This window comes from Dioscorea cayenensis, chromosome 16 (genome assembly GCF_009730915.1).
Source record: "Dioscorea cayenensis subsp. rotundata cultivar TDr96_F1 chromosome 16, TDr96_F1_v2_PseudoChromosome.rev07_lg8_w22 25.fasta, whole genome shotgun sequence".
Taxonomy (NCBI): Eukaryota; Viridiplantae; Streptophyta; class Magnoliopsida; order Dioscoreales; family Dioscoreaceae; genus Dioscorea; species Dioscorea cayenensis.
The window spans coordinates 12934578-12955386 of NC_052486.1; the positions used below are offsets into that span (position 1 = coordinate 12934578).

The following is a 20809-nucleotide window of genomic DNA, read 5'->3' on the forward strand; positions in this document are numbered from 1 at the left end:
TGTCATTCATTGATCAAATGTTGGAACGACTAGCTGGCCACAAATTCTATTGTTTTCTAGATGGTATGTCGGGATATGTCCAAATCCCAATCGCCCATGAGGATCAAGAGAAAACAACCTTCACATGTCCTTTTGGTACTTTTGCCTATAGAAGAATGCTATTCGGACTTTGCAATGCACCCGCTACTTTCCAAAGATGTATGATGGCTATTTTTGATGACTTGTTAGAAAGATGTAATGGAGGTTTTCATGGATGATTTTTCGGTATTCAGGAATTCTTTCGAGACATGCTTGAAAAATCTTGAGAAGGTGCTTATGCTGTGTGAAGAGACGAATTTGGCCTTGAATTGGGAGAAATGCCACTTCATGGTCTAAGAGGGGATTGTCCTTGATCGGGCGAAAATTGAAACTGTCGAAAAACTACCTCCTCCAACTAATGTTATGGTAATTAGGAGTTTCTTGGGCATGCAGGTTTTTATCGCCGATTCATTAAAGATTTCTCGAAGATAGCTCAGCCGTTGACCAAGTTGTTGGAGAAAGATGCCATTTGAGTTTAATGAAGCTTGCTTGCTTGCCTTGAACAATTTAAAGGAAAGACTTGTGCAAGCACTAATCCTTATTTCACCAGAATGGAACCTCCCCTTTGAACTTATGTGTGATGCTAGTGATCATGCCGTGGGGGCTGTTCTAGGCTAGAGAAAAGATAAACATTTTCAGCCCATTTATTATGCGAGCAAGAGTTGGACAAGTGGCCAAGAAAACTACACTACTACGGAGAAGAAACTGCTGGCTGCAGTTTTTGCATTTGACAAATTCAGATCATACCTCATCCTTTCACAAGTGATTTTTTTCAGAGACCATTCTGCATTACGTTATCTAAAGAAAAAGTTTGATGCAAAGCCAAGGTTGATTCATTGGGTATTGTTACTGCAGGAATTCAATGTTGAAATTAGGGATAAGAAAGGGGCTGAAAACATTGCAGAAGATCATCTTTCTCGCCTTCAAGGTTTAGAAGAAGAAGGGTCACGGAAGACTGACATTAATAATCCATTTCCTGAGGAGCATTTGTGTACTCTGCAGGAAATTTCATAAGTTGATACGCCATGGTTTGCTGACTTCGCCAATTATTTATCGGGGAGAGTTCTACCTAGAGGACTCTTGTTCCAACAAAGGAAGAAATTCTTTGCTGATTTGAAGCATTTTTCTTGGGAGGATCCTTACATTTTTAGAATGTGTGAAGACCATAAAGTGCTAAGATGCGTATCGTGAAAAGAAGGATGGGATATTTTAGCTCATTGTCACTCGGGATCGGTGGGTGGTCATTATGCTTTAAGGAGGACGGCCAAAAAGGTTCTGGCAGTTGGTTTTTATTGGCCAACATTATTTCAACATGCAAGACAATTTGTACAATGTTGTGATAGTTACCAAAGAGCAGGGAATCTGTCTAAACGGGATCAGATGCCACAAAATCCAATGCAGTTTTGTGAGGTTTTTGATGTTTGGGGCATCGACTTTATGGGGTTGTTTCCTACCTCTAATAGGAATTGTTATATCTTGGTCATTGTGGACTATGTGTCTAAGTGGGTTGAAGCTCAAGCTCTCCCCATGAACGATGCTACAATGGTAGTCAAGTTTCTCATGAAATTGTTCACTCGTTTTGGGACACCTAGGATTATCATAAGTGATTGAGGTACTCATTTTTGCAATGCACAACTTGAGGAAATTCTGAAAAGATATGGTGTGAACCATCGTCTTGCTACTCCATATCATCCCCAAATAAGTGGGCAAGTGGAGGTGACCAACTGAGAGTTAAAGAGAATTTTGTCAAAGTTGGTGGAGCACAGGGGAAGGACTGGTTAGAAAGATTAGATGACACGTTTTGGGCATACTGGATAGCATACAAACTCCGATGGGGACCACGCCGTATAACTTAGTCTATGGGAAAGCATGCCATCTATCGGTGGAATTCGAGCACAAGGCTTATTGGGCAATTAAAGCAATGAATTTCAGCCTTGCCTGTGCCAGTGACCAAAGAAGGCTGCAGTTGAACGAGTTAGATGAGTGGCTTTTGAGAGCTTACGAAAATGCATGAATCTACAAAGAAAGAATATGTTTATTGCATGACAAGCACATTAGACTGCACAAGGATTTCAAAGTGGGTGACCGAGTGTTGCTTTACAACCCCCGATTAAAGTTGTTTCCGGGGAAGCTAAAGTCAAGGTGGTCAGGGCCATTCGAGGTCACTCAAGTATTTCAACATGGTGCGATTGAGATCACTCACCCGGAGAAGGGAACCTTCAAGGTAAATGGACATAGGTTGAAGCCTTACTTTAAAGGAGATAGGAAAGCCGCTAATAAAGAGGTTTTCCATCTTTATGAGCCACAATGAGGTAAGACAGGTGCGTCAAGCTTAGTGACGTTAAACAAGTACATCTTGGGAAGCAACCCAAGCTTTTAGTTAGTTTTTAGACTTAAAATTTACCTCCTACCATAATAATATCATGAGTGTGTGCCTTGATCAATTTCTGATGTATGCTTGTGTTTTCATGAAATCTTTCGGCGTTGTGAATTATTTTTCATGTGTATGACATGGTTCAAGGTGATTTTAATTTTAATTGTCGAAAAATTAGTTTTAATTGGGAGTTTGGTCCCTCAGTGAACTGACTGCAGAAATTTCGCAGTTCACGTGGCCGCGTGTAATTTTCACGCGGTCATGTACAGTACTCACGCGGGGGAGTGGAATTCCACACCCATTTGCTTATAAGAATGTGAAGGGGCACTATTCATCATTTTCCATTTTCAAAGAACCCTTTCATCTTCCACTCTTCACTCTTATAAAACTCAAGTTTTGATCTCTAAAACCAATTGTTTTCAACTCTTTGAGGATTAGAGGTGATTTGAAGGAGTTTACACCGAGTTTTCTTTTCGATTTGATCCGGTAAGCTTTTACTCCCTCCCATCCTTTCCATGTTCTTCATAACAATTTTCTTGGTATTTTCATTGTATTTGTGTGCTATTTTTCATAGTAGATCATGTTGGACACTTATTGAATGCTTGAAAATGGTTTTTATGCTGTGTAGGAGCCCTACTCCGGTGATTTCGCCGGAGTCGGGCGCCTATGAGGGCGCGCGACATGCCCACTCGCAGTCCGCAGGGCTACATGGTCGCGTGGCTGGGCCATGCGCCCGCACGATCCCCTTGGCGTTGAGCAGCCCTAGCCACGCGCGCACGTGCTAGGGCGCGCGGGCGCGCGGCCTGGCTGGCGACGCGCTCTGGCAAGGCACACGCCTGTGCGGCTCACCAGTGCAGCCGCGTGCTCTGCGCCCGAGCACTGGGCACCAGCCATGCTGTTGCATGCTAGGCTGGCAGAATACAGCACGCGCCCGGGCTGAATAGTGGGTGTTTAGCCCTGTTTTCTCTCCGGCTCGCTGCCTTCACGCGCGCAGTGCAATGCTTACATTGTATATATATTTTGAACTGATATTTTTACATGTTTTTATCGCAATTATTTCACCGCTGACCAAGAGATTGTCTCAGAAACGTTCTCAACATGATAGGGAGCCAACCCCACAACCACCAGTCGAATTTCCTCACCTCGTTCATCAACAATGGTTCGAGCGTCTCCAGAATCTCAAGATTGGACGGTCAAGATTTACTAACTTAGATGCACTAGAGGATATTGGTCTTGCTGAGGAGGTTAGGGAACTAGTTAGTGTTGGAGGTTGGGATCAACTGTTTGCTATTCAGGAGCCCGTCAAACGAGATATCACCTTGGAGATTCTTGCCTCATTTTCCTTTGATCGTGACACAGTTGATATCAGTTTTGACATGGAGGATATCATTCATTTCCGAGCCTTCGGTCAGCCGCATTGGATGTCTTTGACCCAGTTCTCGATATATTTCGGATTGTATGATCAGGACTATGCTTATACTATCGAGTACACTGAGCTCCTCACCGATTATCCTTATGATCTCACTCTAGGCCAGGTTTTCCATAATTTATGCGGTGGTCGTCAGTATTCCGTAGTCCAGTCAAAGGCCTCTTTGCTCACTAGACCAGCGTACAGGTACATTCATGCCATTCTTAGCAAGTCAGTGACAGGTCAGGGAGATGGTACTGGTTCACTTCACAGGACAGATCTTTTGTACCTCCACTCCATGATCCATGGAGTCCCTCTCCACTTAGGATATGTTGTCGCCGATTACTTTCGTCACCAGAGTGAGTACTTGTGATTAGAAGCATTGTTTGAGGGACAGTACATCACTCATCTTATGTTCAAGATGGGTCTAATCCGTTCGGTTAGGGGTGAGGAGAGGGTCAGTAGTCCAGCACCATTGGGTATGGTAACTCTCCAGTTGATGGGCATTGTGAGATGTACAGGCACAGGTGGATACACACTAGTGGAGTCGTCATCCGAGGACGATGAGGAGCCTGCTGAGGCCACAGAGACACCATCGGCAGCAGAGCCCAGGATCACCGAGGCAGCACCAATAGCATCCACGGATCCAGAGTGATCTTCTCCTCAAGTGCCTGGCTCGACTCGAGGCTATTGTCGCCACTATCTTGAAGAACCATGCACAGATTATGGAGCAACTTGACCATATTTAGCAAACTCTTGATGAGGAGGACTCATCTACTTCTGTACCAGCGTCCGCGCCAGCACCGGCACCAGCTCCAGATGCCGACACTTGTGGCATCACAATCCTGAGACTTTTTATTTTTATTTTTTGCATTTTATGTTTTTGTGTTTCATCTTTAGTTTGTGGACTTGTGTGCTCAGAAAGGTTTCACCTTCTCAGAGTAATCTTTATGCTTTCGTTTTGTTATTTGCTTGCATTTATATTTTCTTTGCTATTTTGTTAAGCTTTACTGAACCCGTTGTATTCCGTGCAGTTGGCCTTGAGTGTGATGTTGTTGATGTTTTAGTCATAGACACGATCATGTGTGTTATTCCATAGTCGTGTGAGTGATGTTGTTAAGCTTTACTGAACCCCTTGTATTTCATGTAGCTAAGTCCTGTAGCAATTTCACTGTAGCAGTACTGTAGCAAAATTAATGGTCACGCACCCGCATAGAAATTCATGCAGCCTACGTGCGTGTTGGAGGATGTGACAGATGTGATTTGAAGCTATAAATACACTGTTTGGCCGATTCTAAAATGACTTTTTACTAAGCTTTGGGCATAGACTTGGAGAAAAAGGCGGCTAGGGTTTGAGGAGAAGGTCTTCACCGATTGAGAGGGAGTTCTTCACCAACTTTGATAGGTTCCTTTGACGTCATAGCATTGGGGAAGCCATTGGCGACCGAGCTTTGGAGAGGAACCCTTCAAGACATGGAACAACCAATCAAGGCCAATCCGCATGAATCCAAGGGTGTTTTCTCTATGGGTTTATTGCTTTTCATTGTATCCATTATTGTTTTGAAACCAGACCCATGGAAGGCTAAACCCTAGTACGTATTTGGGCATGTGAACCCTAAGATCTATACTTTGTATTGATTCCCTTAATGCTTCTAGTTAATTCGAGTTGTTTTGAGTTTTAATTTTGTGATTTAATTACTTGCTATTGTTGTTAATTCTTGTGGTTGATTTACATTGCATGATTTAATACTTGGATGTGAGAGGTCTCCATTTGAGTTAGGTTGCCATGATTAAAGAGGGTTGAGAGGGTGAGCCTTGGGATAGAGGAGTGTCCCCTTTTCCCTTTGGTTGAGTGTTTTCTATCTCCGTATTCCCTTTTGTCTGCGCAACCATATTTGGTGTGAGGCATGAGATTGCTCATTTCTCCGCCAGGACCTTGTAGGCGGTTAGGATCCTTTGCCGGAAATTAGGGCTGGATCTTTATTTTGGAATCGGTTTCACCCTTAGGTTTCCTTAGAGCGTATTGCTGTCATATAGGGTGTGAGGTGTTGAGATTTGTCAATTTCTCCACCGGGACCTTGTAGGGGTCTAGTGCCTTTTGCTTTGAGACAAGGATTGGTTATCAATGGAATACCTCAACTCATTACACTCAATTCAAGAGCATTTAGTGAATCTTGAGCTTCATATAAGATCTTAGGGGGATCATTGCCCGATTATCGGCTTGCTGTTATTGGAAACCCGGTGGCCCCATGGCCTTTTGTGGACCTTGGTTGCTCAATGAAAAATTGGGATGATTCTTCCAACCCGGATTGTAGGTGTTGCTATATGGATTCCCTTGGTTACTCATTAAATTAGCCACAAAATCGACATTCTCAACCGAAGATGCATCACCAATAGAAATCAGGCAATCGGAGGGAGCATATCCTCCACCACACCTGGTGCAAGGAGTCACGGCCGCCACTCTATTCGATGTTAGAAGATCTAACTTCTTACTCAATGATTCCACTTGAGCTGCTAATGAAGTTACTTCATCTATCTCATGGAGCCCGGCCACCTTTTTCTTCTCCCTAGTATTCCATTGGTAGCTATTTAACCCCATTTCTTCAAATAGTTGACGGACCTGACCGGGGGTCTTGCTACCTAAGGTACCTCTTGCTACCACATCCAAGAGTTGCCTTGTACTCGAATTCAACCCATTGTAAAAAGTCTGAACAATTATCCACTCTGGGAATCCGTGTTACGGGCACTTACTCAGGAGCTCCTTGAACCTTTCCCACGTCTCAAATAGAGACTCTAATTCTGACTATACAAAGGACGAGATCTCATTCCTAAGCTTTGCAGATTTTCTGGGAGGAAAATAACGAGCCAGAAAAGCTTCTACCATCTCCTCCCATGTGGTAATCGATGCTCTAGGTAATGAGTTTAGCCACTGCTTCACTCTCCCTTTTAAGGAAAATGAGAAGGTTCTCAACTTGATGGCATCATCCATCACCTCCTTTATCTTAAGCATATCACACACCTCGAGAAAGTTCTCTATATGACTGTTTGGATCCTCATCGGCCAAACCATTAACCTGTGTGGATTGCTGCAACATGTCGATGAATGCTGGCTTTAGCTCGAAGTTATGAGCTGTAATCGGGGGACGCAAAATACTCAATTGTGTCCCCAATATTGAAGGTCTGGCATAATAGATGATGTCTGCTATTGCTCATTCTATTCTGCCATGTTTTTAGATTCTTCTACTTCCAAATCAACTAAATTAGACGGTTCTTGCACAGGTTCTTTCCCTTTTCTTCTAAGTGTACGTTCAAGCACAGGATCTTCTTCAATCAATATTGAGTGGTTCCCTCGTCTCATAACCTGGAGCTGCATCAAAAAAAAAAGAAAAAGAAAATCAGAATGATGATAGAATAAGAAGAAATGAGCTAGAATGAATGAATGAATAGCTATGAAAACAAAGTGCAAAGTATCTATAAACGCCTACTCCCCGACAACGGCCCCAAAAGTGCAAAGTATCTATAAATTCCAAATGAGTAGGGTATCGTATCCACAGGGAGTAGGGAATAAAAACACTGAAATTGTTTCTTAACTAAGTGAAAGATGAATAGTGATATGTGTGACAAGATGTGTAATAACAAAAGTAAAAGAACAAGAAAGCGAGCACAAGTAAAGGAGAAGGTAAGGCAATCGATATAAATGGGGTACTCGGATATTGTTCCGCTAGGAAAATCGTTTCAAGTGCAAGAACCTTCTATTATACTTCCTAACTGATGCAATAATGAGTCATGGAGATCCTTAAATACATGGTCCCAAATCTAAGGTCAACCTTGCCTAACTCTATACATATCTCGGAGGAGAGGTTGAATAACCTCTCAACCTCACACTCGTATAGAAATGCAATGAGTTCCAGGGATTTCAATTGATAAATCCTCTTGTTAGATGTAGACCTAACCATTTGGTCCAGGTGGAAGGTCCCTAGCCACAATTAAGCCCTAGGTGCTAAAAGCACTTCAACGCTTCACTCCGTTGCACTCACAACTAAGCCCCAGCGGAAGGTCATCCTTTAGCCCATTCACTCTATTATGACCTCAAAGAACTTAAGGAAATGGAGGTAGAATAAATCACACCGAAGGGGAAAGGGGACGCTCCGCTACCTCTCGACTCACCCTCTCAACCCTCTCCAATCTAGCTTTGTCTAACTCTCGTGGTGTGTCACTCACTCACAAGGGTTACCAACAAGAACTCTTAACACTAGTGTCACTCTAAGGGAGTATTCATACAATCAAGCATTCAAGATTGAAACTCAAATAAAATATCAATTAATTGAAAGCATAATAAAGAGGTTTAATGAAACGAATACATCCTAGGGTTCACAAATACTCAAGTACCCATTAGGGGATTTAGCTCTACATGGAGCTAATTACAATCAATGAAATAAAATGTAAAAGCAAAGAATCAATAGAAAACCTCTCGATAGTCGTGGCGATGGACTTATGGAGAGTCCTCTACTCATCCAAGGGTCCCTTTGTCCAGCCTAGGATACACCTCGCCGGATCGGTGCCGATGAAAGCTCTCCCACTAACCTTCTTCTAAATGGAGCGTGATATCAGAGCCGTAGAACCTCTCCAAATCCCTAGCTAATACCTCTCCAAACCTTAGCCGCAGCCCTCTCTCAAGTTAGGGAAAAGATTGAGAAAAGAATTCTGAAATCGGTGCTGAAATCGGCATTAAATAGGGCTGGAATCGGGAATCTACATGCCCATGTGGGCGCCCCTATTGATTTTTCTCAGGGGCGTGTGGAATTCCCACACGCCCATGTAGATTCTCTGTTTTCATCCTTCTTCGGCCGGCTGTGAACAGTACCTGCTATAGTGTTTTGCTACAGTTTTGCTGTAGTGCCGTACCACAGTACTGGCCCAAAACACTCCCAAATATATGTTTTAATCAAGGTAATATAAATAGGCACACATTTATGTCGTAGATCGCTTTGCTTCTTCAATAGCGGACATGTTGGTGGAGATCTTGCTATACATGGACAAGCCAGTAATGTTTGAATGCGACTGCCCTTGTGTCCCTCCAAATCGTTGTGCTAACTTGAATGTGAAGAGGTTGGAACACATTCCCGTATTTTGAGCCCGACTTATGTCTTCGCGTTTGAACCTTCTAAAGATTCCCTCCAATTGGTGCATTTATGATCCACATTGGCTTCTTTCTCTAATATTCGGTCTCACAACCCTATATGCTTGAAAGTAACATAAATACACATATATTAGCGTTAAACCCCGAGAAAAGTAATGCTCATCATAAGGAAAGCGCACTTCGTGTTCTTATCACACAAGCACTTATCAACTAGCCGTCTACACTATACCCCGGTGGAAAGAGATACCCTCAACACCTCACACTGTGTTGGATTTCTTGATGCTCTAGGGATTCCATGTGATAAACTCTATTCTCTAACCTAGATCTAACCCTTTGGTATAGGTGAAAAACCCCTAATCATGATTAAGCCCCAGCACTAAGGATTACTGAACACTTCACTCTGTTGCTCGCATAATTAAGCGCTAGTAGAGTTTGTCCCTTAGCACTTCACTCTATCATGATCGCAAAGAACTGATGGAATGTGGAGGTAGCATAAATCACGTCGTAGGGGAAAGGGGATGTTCCACTACCTCTCGACTCACCTTCTCAACCCTCTTCAATCTAGCTAAGTCTAATCCTAATGAAGTGCCACTCATTCAAAAGGATTACCTAAATAAATTCTCAACCCTAGTGTCACTCTAAGGGGAAATCAAATTAATAAACAAACAAGATTGAAACTCAATTAAAACATCAATTAAGAAAATATAATAGAAGTCAATGAAGCAAAATCATCCTCGAATTTACATGTCCAAGCACCAACTAAGGGTTTAGCTCTCCATAGAGCAATACAAAGTGAAACACAAAATCAAAAATAAGTGCAAGCAATCCATAGAGATAACCCCCTTGTTATCCATGTTGACGGTCTTGAAGTGCCCCCATCGTCTTCTCCAAAGACTCTTCCATCAAGCCTAGGGCACACCTCGCCTAATCAATGTCAATGAAAGCTCCCCCAATAACGATTTTCAGAAGAAATCGATGTCAAAAGCCACAGAAACTCTCTAAAAACTCAGCAAAAACCTGAGCAAACCCTAGCTGCACTGTCCCCAAAGGATAGGAAGAAGATAGGAAAAAGATTTCCAAATCCAACTCTCAAAATGGCATTTAAGGAGCTGAAATTGGGCATCCACACGCCCCTTTGGAAATTCCACACGAATGTGTGGATTTCCAGGCTTCAATTTTTGTACACTCTATGAATAGTAATTTTTCTACAGTACTGCTGCAGTACTTTCACTATCATACTCCGACTTCAATTTCCTCATTGTGGACGTATGATTGGGCACACATTCATGTGATAGATCATGTTGCATCTTCACTTTGGAACATATTGATGAAGCTCTTGACAATGTTACACAAGTCGGAACATATGAGTGCGACTGCCTTTGTGTTTCTCTAATTTGTGTATTCACTTGAACATTGTGGAGGTTGGCACACACCCGCATGTCTATGAGCACAACTTGTGCCTTGATCCTTATTCGGTCCAAGAGTTTCCTCAACAATTGCGTACATGATCTATTTTTGCTTCCTTTCTTCCAAAGTTGTCTCCACAGCCCTAAATACACAAAAGAACTCAAATACACACAAATGAGACATAAAATCTGATAAAAGTGATGCTCATTGTAAGAAAATTATACTTAGTAATACTTATACACAAGCATTTATTAGTTAACGTCTTGCTGGCATAGTAAATGTGGTGAAAATGCTTATCATGCCACTGTCCCACCCCATCGCTCGATCACTTGCATCACACATAAGCTCAAACGGAAGGTTCCTTTTGGGTGCTTAATAAGTGCTTGTGTATAAGTAATACAAAGTATACTTTTCTTATATTGAGCATTACTTTTATCAGATTTTATAACTCATTTGTGTGTATTTGTGTTCTTTTGTGCATTTATGGTTGTGGAGATAAGTTTGGATGAAAGGAAGCAAACGTAGATCATGAAAGCAATTGTTGATGAAGTTCTTGGATTGAACAAACGTGAAGACACAAGTTGTGCTCAAAACATGTGGGTGTGTGCCAACCTCCATTATGCTCAAGTGAATACACAAAGTGGAGGGGCACAAAGGCAGTCACATTCATATGTTCTGACTTGTGTGACATTATCAAGAGCTTCGTTAATGTGGTTTCATTGAAGACACAACTTGATCTAACATATGATGTGTCCCATTCATGCGGCCTCGATGAAAAGAGTGAATTCTGGAGCATTTTGGAGAAGTAATGTAGCAGTTTGCTATAGAAAATAAATGTAGCAAAATTATTATAGCAGTTACTTTTCACAGCACGTAGGAAACCGAAATTTGGAAATCCACACGGCCGTGTCGATGCCCGATTTGCAGCCCTATAAATACCGCTTTGAGAGTTTTATTTGGGGATCTTCTTCCTATTTTTTCCCTATCTTCTAGGGAGCTGGCAGCTAGGGTTTGGAAAGTCTTTTGCTAGTTTTTTAGAGCGGTTCTATGACCTTCGACATCAAGTTCCTTTGAAAGAGAGCTATTGGGAGAGCTTTTATCGTCATCGATTCGGCGAAGTGTGCCCCATGCTTGGCAAGGGAACCTATGGAGAAGACGAGGTGGCTCCATAAAACAATTGATACAGGCTTCAAGAGAGTTTTCTATATGGATTGCTTGCACTTATCCTTGATTTCATATTTTCTTTTGTATTGCTCCACGGAGAGCTAAACCACTAGTGGGTGCTTGGACTTGTAAACCTTAGGATGATTTTGTTTCATTAACTCTTATTATGATTGTTTAATTGATGTTTCAATTGAGTTTCAACTTTGAAAGCATGTTGAATTGATTTTCCCTTAGAGTGACACTAGGCTTGATAATCTATCTTGGTAATCCATGTGAATGAGTGATACTTCATTAGAATTAGACAAAGCAATGTTGAAGAAGATCAAAAGGGTGAGTCAAGAGATAGCGGTACTTCCCCTTTCCCATCTGATGTGATTTATCCTACCTCCACGTTCCAAGAGTTCTTTTCGGTCATGACAGAGTGAAGTGCTAAGAGACAAACTCCACTAGGGCTTAGTTGCTTGAGCAATAGAGTGAAGTGTGAAGTAATCCTTAGTGCTAGGGTGACACCACTCTTTTGCGTGTGAACTGCAAATGCAGGAGTTTGTCAAATTATTAATACCCCGATGAGTGGGTAATCGAATTCACAAGGAATAGTGATTAGAAACACAAAGATTGCTATTTAACTAGAACGAAAATGAATTAATAGTGATGTGAACAACATCAATACAATTAGAAATAAGAAAATAAGAGAGAGGCGCAAATAAAAGATAGGAGAGGCAATCGGCGATAAATGTGGCACCCGGACATTGCTCACCCTAGGACTATTGTTTCAAGTGTAAGACCAATCAATATGTTTCCTAACTAATGTATAATGAGTCGTGGAAATCCTTAAACACACGGTCCCAAAACTTAAGGTCAACCGTTGCTAACCCTACACTATGCCCCGGTGGAGAAATCTCTCGGTCTCGATACCTCACACTGTGCTAGGTTGCTTTAAGCTCTAGGGATTCCAAATGATAAACCCTATTCCCTAAAATAGATCTAACCATTTGGTACAGGCAAAAGACCCCTAGTTACAATTAATCCCTAGACACTAAGGATTACTTCAACGCTTCACTCTGTTGCTTGCGCAACTAATCCCCAGCGGAGTTCATCTCTAAGCACTTCACTCTATTGTGATCACAAAGAACTCTTGGAACGTGGAGGTAGGATAAATCACACCAGAGGGGAAAGGGGCATTCCGCTACCTGTAGACTCACCCTCTCCAATCTAGCATTGTCTAACCCTCATGGTGTGTCACTCATCCAGAAAAATTACCAAAATGGATTCTCAACTCTAGTGTCACTCTAAGGTAAAATCAACTTAACAAGCATTCAAGATTGGAACTCAATTAAAACATCAATTAAAAAAGGCATAATAAAAGGTCAAAGAAGCAACATCATCCTAGGGTTTACAAGTCCAAGTACCCACTAGGGGTTTAGCTCTCCATGGAGTAAAATACAATCAATAATTAAATCAAAATTAAAAATATGCAATCCATGGGGAAATTATCCACGGGCGTGTGACCATAACAAGGTCATTCACAGGGGCGAGTCCACGGCCCTATGTCCACACGGGAAGAGCTCAAAGTAGAGACCCATGGCCGTGTGGAAATTCCACACCGCCGTGTATTTTCTCTGGATGACTTAAAAAACCCTGCAGGCTATGCAGAAAATTCCTGAACATCTCAATACACTCAAAACCTACCCTATCATGCAAAATATACCAGGGAAAACACAACAAACTCATTCAAACTACCAACAACTTCACCATATACATTTAAGCACACGATAACACCAAATGATCCACAAGAAAAGTACAGCAAAAGCATCTAAAAAATCTAGACACTAACAGTCCCAAGAAGCGCTTGTTTTACGTCACTTAGCTTGACTTATCTCCTCTATACCTTATGGGGGCTTGAAAAGAGTGTGTTCCTCCCCACTAGACATTACATTGCTACTTCCTTTAAACTAAAAATCTACTTGTGGGGCCGGAATATTTCTTGGAGAGTCCAACCATCTTACCTTTGGCCTCCAATGATACAATTTAGGTTGGGAATTGTATAAGCTTAGCATAGGTGGGTCATTAGATGGCTTCAATCTCCTACTCACATCTTCTTCCAAACCCAGAATCTCTTTCTTGCAATTTATGAGTTAATAAATCCCAAAGAGAAATGCTTGTTCAATTACCTTAGGGTTTGATTCTTCTTCCATTTCAACTTGAAAGCAATATATCTTCACCAAGCCTTCTTGCATCATTCCTTGCTCACAAACACATTGTCCATTGAAGCAATCCCCACTTTGAAAGAAAGGTTCTTCTTGCATCCTCTCACTCTCTACAACATTATACCTATTTAGTCCTACTTCTACATTGTCATTCACTACCACATCATTTCTAGAAGGAACTTGAATTGCTTGCTCAAATACTTGTTGTTTCTTAGAGAGTGTGTCAAATGTCCCTCCTAATTGATGTTCAAGGTTTTTAAAGGAGGCTTCATGACATCTAAAAGTGGTCTCGATATTTTGGACATGGACATCGGTCGGTTCAATAAAATTAGCTAATACATTTTCCAACTAAAGCGTATCCTCTCCAAGTAGCTCACCCATTTGACAATCATCTTGAGGTGCTTCCCAATGTTGTCCATCATTATTCCATAATGGGTTTGGGTAGCCCACTTCAATTGGATGATATGTGCTGTAACATGGATTGCTCTGTTGTTGTGAAGTAACAATTCTATCAACTTTTTTACTCAGAGCTTCAACTGGAGAATATAGAGCCATGAGCGAATCAATCATCATTTAAGCTCCTTGCAAGAAAGAGTAAGACATGACAAAAGGAAACAAATGAGAGTGATGGAAGAATAAGAAAGTGTGAAATAGAATGAATGATAAATAGCTAAAATAGCAAAGTGCAAAGTGCTTCTAAAACACCTATTCCCCGGAAACGGCGCTAAAAACTTGACATGACCGAATATGCGTGTAAATCGCAAGTGCACAAGTGTCGAAGTAATAAATCCTAAGTGAGTGGGTATCATATCCACAGGGAATAGTGAATAAAAACACAATGATTGCTATCTAACTATGATAAGAATAAATTGAAGGTATGATGAATGAGATTGATATAAAAAGAGATAAAATAAATAAGAACGGGAGGCACAATAAAATTGAGAGGAAAGGCAATCGATAGAAGTGGGGTACTCGGATAATGCTCCCCCAAGGGTTAATATTTCAAGTGCAAGACCACCTATTATGCTTCCTAATTGATGCTTAATGAGTTGTGGAAATCCTAAAACACAAGGTCGCAAACTTAAGGTCAACCATGACTAACTCTACACAATGTCCCGGTGGAGAAATCGCTCACTCTCAACACCTCATACTGTGCAAAGTTGCAAGGAGGTCTAGGGATTCCAAGTGATAAACCCTATTCCTATGTGTAAATCTAATCCTTTGGTCCAGGAGAAGGATCCCTAGTCACAATTAAGCATCAGATACTAAAGTCACTTCCACACTTCACTATGTTGCTCGCGTAACTAAGCCCCAGCGGAGTTCATCCTTTAGCACTACACTCTATTGTGACCACAAAGAACTCCAGGAAATTGAGGTAAGATAAATCATACCAGTGGCAAAGGGGATGCTCTGTTACCTCTCGACTCACCCACTCAACCCTCTCTAATCTAGCATTGTCTAACCCTCATGGTGTGTCACTCATCCACAAAGGCTACCAAGATGAACTCTCAACACAAGTGTCACTTTGAGGGAGAAATTATTCAAGAAGCATTCAATATTAGAACTCAATTAAAGACATCAATTAAGGAAAGCATAATAAAAGGTCAATGAAACAATAACATCCAAGGGTGTACAAAATCCAAATAATAAAATCCAGGGGTTTAGATCTCCATGGAGCAAGATACAATCAATAATAAAATCAAAAGAAAATGCAAGTAATCCATAGGAAAACCACCTCGGTATTCGTGTCGATGGTCTTATGTAGTGGCCTCGTCCTCTCAAAAGGTCTCCTTGTCAAGCCTAGGGCACACCTCGCCGAATCAGTGCCGATGAAAGCTCCCCCAATAACTATTTTTCAAGAGAATCACAGCGTCAAAATCGGAGAACCACTCTAAAGGCCTTGCCAAAACCCATCTAATCCCTAGCAGCAACCGTCTCAAAAGAAGGAGAAAAGATGCGGAAAAGAATGCTGAAATCGGGCTGAAAAACGGCTTTAAATATGCTGGAATTTGGCATCCACACTGGCCTATGGATGTTCCACACACCCCTGTGGAATTTCCACAATGGCCTGTGGAATTTCCATACGCCCGTGTGGATTCTCTGGAATTCTGATTTTTGGCCAGCTGTGAACAATAACTACTACAGTAAATTGCTACAGTGCTTTGCTACAATACCTAGTATAGTACCCCCGCTAAAAACACACTCGAACCCAATTTTCATCGAGGTAACATAAACGGGCACACGTTTATCCCGTAGATTGTGTCGCTTCTTCAATAAACAGGTTCATTGGTGAAGACTTTGCTTTCATTGTACAAGTTGGGATACGCAAATGTGACTGCCTTTGTGCCCCTTCAACTCATTTTTATGGCTTGAATACATAGAGCTTGGCACACATTCACGTATCTTAGAAACCCACTTTTGTCTTTGCGTTTGTTGCTTCCAAGATTCCACCAAATAGTGCGTTTACGATCTACTTTTGGCTTTTTTTCTTAATACTTAGCTTCACAACCCTACATGCGCAAAATAACACAAAAACACATGCATTGACGATTAAACCTGATAAAAGTCATGTTCATCATAAGGAAATAATACTTTGCATTCTTAACATACAAGCACTTATCAATTGCGTTTAGAAGCGTAGAGTGTGATAAGTCGCTTGTGCGATAGAAATGCGAAGCTTTCTTTTCTTATGTTGAGCATTACTTTTCTCGGGTTTTAATGCTAATATATGTGTATTTATGTTTCTTTTATGCAGGTAGTGTTGTGAAGCCGATTATGAGAGAAAAAAAGCCAATGTGGGTAGTAATGCACTAATTTAGAGGAAATCTTGATAAGTTCAAACTAGAAGACCTAGGTCGGGTTCTAGATGTAGGAATGTGTGCCAACCTCCTCGTACTTGAGTTAGCACAACTATTTGGAGGGGTATAAGGGCAGTCACATTCAAGCATTCTGACTTGTGCATATAGAACAAGATCTCCACCAACATGTCCGTTATTAAAAAAGCAAGGCAATGCATGACGTAAATGTGTGCCTGTTTGTGTTACCTCGATGAAAGTATGGATTCGGGAGTATTTCAGGCCGGTACTGCAGCAAGGAATTGTAGAAAAAAATGTAGCAAAATACTGCAGCAGCACTGTTTACAGCCGGCCAAGAAAACAGGAAAACAGACAATCTACATTGGCGTGTGGAAATTCCACATGTCCGTGTGAAAAATCCATAGGGGTGACCACATGGGCGTGTGGATTCCCGATTCCAGCCCTTTAAAAGATGATTTTAGCCGCAATTTCACCATTCTTTTCTCCATCTTTTTCCCAACTTGAGAGAGGACGGCAGCTAGGGTTTTGAGAGGTATTGGCTTGGGCTTTGGAGAGGTTCTACAGCTCCGACATCGCGCGCCATTAGGAACAAGGTTAGTGGGAGAGCTTTCGTCGGTACTGATCCGGCGAGGTGTATCCTAGGCCGGACAAAAGGACCCTTGCGATGACTAGAGGACTCTCCACGACTAGCGAGGGGATTTCCTATGGACGCTTTGTTTTTAAATTCGATTTCATTGATTGTATCTAGCTCTATCTAGAGCTAAACCCTTAGTGGGTACTTGTGTATTTGTGAACCCTAGAATGTATTCGTTTCATTGAATCTCTTTATTATGCTTTCAATTAATTGATGTTTATTGTGAGTTCCAATCTTGGAGACTTGATTGTATGAATACTCCCCTAGAGTTACACTAGGGTTGATAGTTCTTCTTGGTAACTCTTGTGAGTGAGTGACACATCATGAGAGTTAGACAAAGCTAGATTGGAGAGTGTTGAGAGGGTGAGTCGAGAGTTAGCGGAGCGTCCCCTTTCCTCTCCGGTGTGATCTATCCTACCTCCACGTTCCAAGAGTTCTTTGCGGCCATAGTAGAGTGAATGGGCTAAGGGATGATCTTCCATTGGGGCTTAGTTGTGAGTGTAATGGAGTGAAGCGCAGAAGTGATTTTAGCACCTAGGGCTTAATTGTGGCAAGGGATCTTCCACCTGGACCAAAGGGTTAGGTCTATACATAGGAATAGGGTTTTTCACTTGGAATCCCTAGAGCTCATTGTAATTCTATGCGAGTGTGAGGTTGAGAGGTTATTCAATCTCTCCTCCAGGACATGTATAGAGTTAGGCATGGTGGACCTTAGATTTGGGATCATGTAATTAAGGATTTTCATGACTCATTGTTGCATCAATTAGGAAGTATGATAGGGGGTTTTTGTACTTGAAATGATTGTCCTAGGCGAATCAATATCCGGGTAGACCATCTTTATTGATTACCTTACCTTCTCCTTTACTTGTGCTCTCTATCTTGTTGCTTTTATTTTTGTTATTTCATATTTTGTTACACTTATCACTATTCATCTTTCACATTAGTTAAGAAACAACTTAAGTGTCTTTATTCCCTACTCTCTGTGGATACGATACCCACTCATCTTGGATTATTACTTCGACATCCGTGCACTTGCAGTTTACACGCATATACAGACGTGTCAAGTTTTTGACGCCGTTTCTGGGGATTAGGCATTTAGAGATACTTTCCACTTTGTTTTCTTAGCTATTCATTTATTCATTCTATTTCATATTTTCTTATTCTATCATCATTCTGATTTCGTTTTCTTTCTTTTTGGGTGCAGCTCCAAGTTATGACCCGAGGGAACCCCTCAATATTGATTGAAGGAGATCCCGAGCTTGAACGTACACTGATAAGAAAAGGGAAAGAACCTGTGCAAGAGCAGTCTAATCTAGCTAATTTAGGAGTAGAAGAATCTGAAAACATGGCAGAACAGAATGAGCAACAGCGGACATTATCTAATTTTCCTAGACTTTTAGTATTGGGGACACTATCGATCATTGGCCGTTCCCTGATTAAAGCTCAGAACTTCGATCTGAAGCCGGCATTCATCCACATGTTGCAGCAATCCATACAGTTTAATGGTTTGGCCCATGAGGATCCGAACAGTCATATAGAGAACTTTCTCGAGGTGTGGGACATGCTTAGGTGTTGTTTGGATCAGCTTATAGCTGACCCAAAAGCACTTATTTTATAAGTTAAGTGCTTATGAGGTTTAATATTGTGTTTGGATGGGCTTTTGTGAATAAGCTCAAGCTGTGAAATAAGCCCAAATAGTGCTTATTTTATAAGCTGCCAAAGACCAGCTTATGGAAATAAGCTGTTTTTTATAAACTATTTGGTCAAGTGCATTTACTAAAATGCCATCAGTAAATCTAGTAAAAGGACATTTTAGTAATTTGTTGCTATAAAAGTACTTTTTGAATAAACATCCAAAAATTTTTACAATTACAGAAGTGTTTCTGAAACTAATACATCCAAACAAAAAAAAATGCATAAGCACTTAACTTATTTCAAAAGTACTTTTTCCAAAAGTGCTTCTACAAAATTAAAAAAAAAACACTTTTTTTAAAAGCCAATCCAGACAACACCTTAAGATAAATGGGGTAACAGATGTTGCCATCAAGTTGAGAGTCTTCCCATTTTCCTTGAAAGAGAGAGCAAAGCTTTTCTTGGCTGATATTTCCCTCTAGGAAAATCCACAAAGCTTAGGAATGAGATCTCATCCTTTATACAGTTCGAATGGGAGTCTCTATTTGAGACGTGGGAAAGGTTCAAGGAGCTCTTGAGAAAGTGCCCGCAACACGGATTCCCGGAGTGGATGATTTTTCATACCTTTGACAACGGTCTGAATCCTAGTACAAGGTAACTCTTGGATGCAGTAGCAGGAGGTACCTTAGGTAGCAAGACCCCCAATAAGGCCCGTCAATTAATTAAATAAATGGGGTTAAATAGCTACCAATGGAATGCTAGGGAGAAAAAAAAAGGTGGCCGGTCTCCATGAGATAGATGCAGTGACTTCATTGGCGGCTCAAGTGGAATCATTGAGTAAGAAGTTAGATCTTCTAACTTTGAATAGAGTCCCGGCTGTGATTACTTGCACCAGGTGTGGTGGAGGATATGTTCCCTCTGATTGCCCGATATCTATTGGTGATGCATCTTCGGTTGAGAACGTCGATTTTGTGGGTAATGGCATGAGGAATCAAGGAAATCCATACAACAATACCTACAATCTAGGTTGGAAGAGTCATCCTAATTTCTCATGGAGCAACCAAGGTCCACAAAAGGCCATAGGGCCATCGGGTTTCCAACAATAACAGCAAGCCCCAAACATGGAAAACAGAGTTTCAGGTTTGGAGACCGGAATGAATGACTTGGAGAAAGCCTTAATTAGGTTTGTGCAATCATCTGATACAAGGTTCCAATCAGTTGAAGCTACACTTGGCAACCACACCACCTCTTTGCATAATCTTGAAAATCAAGTTTGGCAGATTGCGAAGTCCTTATAGGAAAGGCTATAAGGAAGCTTACTGAGTAACACCGAGACCAACCCTAGAGAGCATGCGAAGGCGATCACATTGAGAAGTGGTCACGAGATTGAGGGTAAGCTTTCGAGTGAGAAGCCCAATGAACATGCACCCGAGGTTATAGAGGTTGGGAAGGGAGCAAGCAAAGAGAAGGAGGTGGCACACCCACCTTTGAAGCAAAGAATCCCTTATCCCTCTAGATTAAAGAATGACCAAGGGGATGAACAGTACAAGAAGTTCCTAAGTTTGTCCAAATAACTCCACATCAATATTCCTTTTGTTGAGGCATTAGCCCAAATGCCTAATTATGCAAAATTCTTGAAAGACTTGTTAACCAACAAGAGGAAGTTAGAGGAGAGTGCTTCAGTGATTTTAGATGCATCTTGCTCGACAGTTTTGCAAAAGAACATGCCGAACAAGAAGAAAGACCTGGGAATCTTCATCATTCCGTGTAATATTGGCAATCTTGGTGAAGAAATGGCATTGGCGGACTCAGGGGCCAGTATCAACGCCATGCCATACACCTTCTTTCAAAGTTAGGCTTGGGCGAGCCTAGACCCACTCTGATGACTTTGCAATTGGCGGACCGAACCGTGAGACATCCGAGGGTTATCATCGAAGATGTGCTCGGAAA

General features: G+C 41.5%; 2 non-coding genes across 2 annotated transcripts; one reads left to right on the forward strand and one right to left on the reverse strand.

Annotated features, from left to right (window-relative positions):
- The first annotated feature begins 6589 nt into the window (after positions 1-6589).
- LOC120279755 lies at positions 6590-6696 on the forward strand. The gene has a single exon (XR_005542058.1). It is a non-coding gene; the product is annotated as a small nucleolar RNA R71 (small nucleolar RNA).
- Positions 6697-19352: 12656 nt separating this feature from the next.
- LOC120279894 lies at positions 19353-19459 on the reverse strand. Its single transcript, XR_005542196.1, has one exon. It is a non-coding gene; the product is annotated as a small nucleolar RNA R71 (small nucleolar RNA).
- Positions 19460-20809: the final 1350 nt, after the last annotated feature.